Raw genomic sequence first — 4683 nt, 5'->3', positions numbered from 1 at the left:
GGGGGGATGGGGGTGTTGGTATGGGGGGGGGGGGGGGAGGGGTGCCAGGGGGGGAAGTTAATGCAATGGGGGGGGGTCCCATGAGGAAAGGAAATGGCAATGGGAGGAGGGGCTTTGGGGGAGCAGTAGGGCCCCTGGGAGGTATTGTGAGGGCCGATGGGGGAGGGGAAAAAAGGGGGGCTTTTAGGGTGTTTTTTTTTTTGGTTTGATGGGTGTTTTTGGGTTTAAGTACAACTGTGTTTTAAATGTGTGCAGGGCAAAAAAAAAAATTATGCTTGCTTGACCGGGGACCGCTAGGTTTTAGATTTAGAGGAACTTAGGGGTTTTATGCCCGGATCACCCGTGCATTACATTTCAACTTTAGGTAAATAATAAACTACTGAAAAAAACCAAAATTTATATAAAACTGCAAGAAAAGGTTTTTTGAAAAAAAAAAAATTTAAAAAAACATGCTTTGTAGTTATATAATTATGTTTTAATTCTTATTTGCCATTTTTTATGGAGGTTTTAAACGGGGATGAGCCTGCTGCATTGAAACTGGTCATCTGAAAAGGAAAAAATTGCCCGAGCGGAAATGGGAAAAAACCATCTATTTAGGGAAATTTTGCCCAAAAACTAAAGCCTTTTTCATTGGGCCAAACGAGAAAATGGTTCCCTTTGGCCCCAAAATAACATAAAGCCGAAAAAGGCAAGAGAAGTCAATTTTTTTTTTCTTCTTCCCCCAGATGTTATGGGCACCAATCATTTAAAAGAATTCGCCCGGGGGGTTTTCTTTTGAGTTCCTCAAGTTTTTCGCAAGAAATTCAAGATGGTTGGGAAGCTAAAGGGGGTGCCCAGCAGGGAAAGGAAAACCCTTTAAACTCATGAAGTTGGAAAAAAGCGTTGAAGATGTTTTACAAGGTGGCTTTCCTCCCGGAGAAATTTGGGGGTGAAAAAAGACGGGAAAAACCGAAGACAATAAAAGAAAATATTTAAAATTTTTGGAAAACATTTTTAAACCCATGCCCCGGAAAATCCTTTTAACTATTGACAATGTTTGTTCCAAAAACTATCTTTAAATTATGAATATAAAATCACTTACAGCATCAAACTTGCTGTGCCTGTGTTGTTTTTTTAAAGCTTAAATCCTCGGGTAAAAATTCCCCACGCTTGAGGGAAAGTGGAAAAAAAGGGGAAGGGCCCCCAAAACAAACAAAAAAAGATTCGCCCAGAAAGGGAGAGCCCGAACACAGCAAGAGCATCCTGTGCCCTTGGGGGGACCTTTTTTAAACCTACACCCATGTAAACGGCAAAATTAATGGTGAGTTTAGCAAAAACCGTGAATTTTTTGCGACTCTGAAAGGCCCCAAGGTATATGATAAACTGGTTTAAAGGGACCCCTTTTGGGCAAGGTTTGTGGGCCCCGAAAAATCCCAATTTAAAAATTATTTTTAGTGCTGGGTAATTGTTAAAAAAGATTTAGAAAATGATTTTAGATTTTGTGATATGTGATATTACAGCCAAAAATTTAGTTTTACAAAAATATTAAAATTTGGCAACGCAGATACTTTTTTGCCTTTTTAACCAAGTAGAAAAAAACCATACTTGTATTTTCCTATCGTTTCCCTTATTTTGCTTGTGGATCACTAAGAACATAACTGCATATATTTAAAAAATATCAAAAATAGATATTTTTTCATTTTGATTTTGATGTAATTATAATCTTCTATTTCTGAGTCATGACCAAATCTTTGTGCAATATGTACCCTCTGGATTATAATTACTTACATAAAGAGCCTTTCCAACTTAATTACGCTGTTTTTCTATGGATGCGATTACACAAAAAAAAAAAATGAATTTCATTTATGTCTTTTGAAGCTTTCAAGTGTAATCTTTCAGTTTAACCCAAAGTAGAAAGGGTTTTACTTTTTTATAAGATATCTATCTAGTCATTTACATTTTCAAATTGAATTTTTCATTTTTATTATATGTATTAACAAAATGATCTAGTTAATCAGGGTGAAAAATATGTTATCTTATTTTTACCCAAATTTAAAAGAACATTTATACAAAAAAGCTTAATAATTTTAAAATCAAGATCATTATTCCAACCATCAGCTTTTAACATTCTCCGTTTTTTTATATAAAGTTTGAACACATATGTTAAAGGATTTTTTTTTTTTTCTTTTTTTCAGTATATTTTATGTCCTTCATTTAAAAAAGCTTAGATGTATTAAATTTAACCGATTTTTTTTCCAAGGAATATATGAATAATTTCATAAAAAAAGGAAAAAAAAAAAAAAAAAATCATAAAAATTTAATAAAATAAAAAGTAAATCATTTTTTTTTCAGTAGTACAAAAATCATTAAAAAAAAAAACAAATAAAGATCCCCGTAAGAAAAATATTAGCTTGCATATTCATTTTCCCCCGGGTTTGGTACTGCTGATATTAAAAAACCCAAACTTTCCCGTAAGAAAAAAATTTAAAAACACTACTGTTTACCTAACTTTTTCAAAATATCAGTTTAGAATTGACAGATTTTTTGCACTTCTTTTTCTTTTACCTTACTAAATATATTTTACAATTTTTTCCTCCCTTTTTGTTCCCGGATTCTTAGGCCATACTTTTAGCTGAGTAAGACTTTTAGCATTAAAAAGAAGATATTGAGCATTTGTATTTTGTTTAAAATTGTAAAAACATTTAACTGAATATATCAACATCACATCTCATCACATAGAAAATGGACACAGGATGGACAAACATGACAGGGGGAAAAAGAAAAATTTATACCAAAAATCCTTAAATACTAAACCATTCATGACCTTCACTATGCCAGTATAAAATATTTTATTGTCAAAACATAATCCAGGATACCACAGTAATGTTCTAGGCGAGGTTGGAGATGCAAATTTTTTAGAAGCAGGCTGCTAGATTTGTTCCTGATACGGAAAACTGAGAGTTGCATGCAGCATTGTATAAAGACAAGGAGTGTGTCCACTGTTTGCAGCATAACAGATCCATATACATCATTCATTTTTAGCACCAAACAGGGCACAGAAAATCAGAATAATAGTTTGAGACAGATCTTTGGGAAAAAAAAGAGGATTAACCCTTATTAAAACAACACAATTTTAATGTTTTTTCTCAGCTGGATTGTGTACTATTCGGGGACGGCGGGGTTTTGTGCTGTCTTCATTCTCCACCACTCTTCTCTCAAGGCTTGGGAGGTTAGCTGGTCGGAGGTTTGATACCTTCCAGCCTCCAACCTTGGGTTACATGGATGAGATGCGAGTTTCTTTTTTGGCCTGGCACACTGGACACTATAGCCGATGGTTGCAAGTCAGGGGGATATGGTGCTATTTGTCTGCGGGCTTGATGATTCAGTAGAGGACTGGGCGTTACTCGATTCCTGAGCTGATTTTTTGATCCTGAGTAGGTTCTGTGGCCTGAGCCTGAGTCTTGTCGTCTGAAGAAGGGTTAGAAAAGCAGTCCCCCATAGGAAGGAGGCAGGTCCGGAAACCCAAGGCTCTCGTCTCAGGCTCTGCGCCGGGAGGGGGAGGGGAGACGTCCGTGGCAGTGCTGTCCGTCCCTGTAAGGTGGGGGAGGCCCGGCTGTGAACACCTCGGTATACGCAGGAGGTTTGTCTTGGTCGAGGGGGATCTGGTAGATGCGCCGCGATTCCGGATCTCCCACGTAAAACCTGTTGCTGAATGGGACTATGCCCATCTGCCGCCCCCTTGCTGGCGGCTGTTGCTGGGTGCCCACTGCGCCCCTCTTCTGCAGTGGAGGCGTCATCTTGGCGAGCGCAGGAGAAGGTGCCCCCAGCAGCAGTACACGAGGATGAACAGCAGCACTATGATCATGACGATCAGCGCAAAAAGCCCCCGCGTTTTTTTTGATGGGTGTTTCATGCACCTGAAAAGGAAAAGGAATGTTAATTTTTATGTTTTTATAATGCTTCTTCAAACTAAATCTTATCTAAAATGGCTGTAGCTAAGTTCTAAGTCTCACAGAATCATTTAGAAAATAAATAATGAGTTATAAAAACTAATATTACATTTTTTTTTTTCATCAAAGTTAGTGTCCGAATAACCTTAAACAGGAGAATTTTAGAATTCATACTGCCTACGACTGCACCGCACAATATCATGCAAATGGTTTTTATACGTAATGATAATGCACATTTCCCCGGGCATACAAACATACACACGTAATGGGTTTTACTGAAAAGTGAGAATAATATCAAAGGCCATTGGCCTGACCCAAACGTGTTCGAAACGTCCTCTCTCTCTATAAAGTATTTCGTGCATACTGATTCCATTTTTCTAAAGTCTTTAGGAACGGTTAAACTTCCAAACGAATTCCACCAGTAGTATCTCACCCAAAAAAGTCTTGTAATTACTCTCTTCCCCCTCTGTTTTTTTTTTTTCATATAAATAATTCAATTAATCATATTTTGGCAATAAGACGGAGTCCCCCGCATCTATATGTAATGTGAAATACTACTTCCAAGTCATTTTTTTAGCCATGCATAAGCCTGTCTATACTAAAATTTAAAATAGCAGCGGTAATTAATGCGGGTGTTTACTATTATGAGAATACTGTACAGGTTTTGTCTGTCTTATAAATTGTGTTTTTTATAAACGTGATAGAAGTGAGATCTCGACCCTGGCTTGGTCGGATGTGCCTTTTCCTTTTAAGG

General features: G+C 37.1%; 1 pseudogene; it reads right to left on the bottom strand.

The window, feature by feature from the left end:
• Positions 1-3125: 3125 nt before the first annotated feature.
• LOC119569859 lies at positions 3126-3892 on the bottom strand (annotated as a pseudogene).
• Positions 3893-4683: the final 791 nt, after the last annotated feature.

The sequence above is a fragment of the Penaeus monodon genome, unplaced genomic scaffold, assembly GCF_015228065.2.
Source record: "Penaeus monodon isolate SGIC_2016 unplaced genomic scaffold, NSTDA_Pmon_1 PmonScaffold_19265, whole genome shotgun sequence".
Classification (NCBI taxonomy): Eukaryota; Metazoa; Arthropoda; class Malacostraca; order Decapoda; family Penaeidae; genus Penaeus; species Penaeus monodon.
Note: the sequence above shows the minus strand (reverse complement) of the source record. Positions and strands in the feature narration are given on the sequence as shown.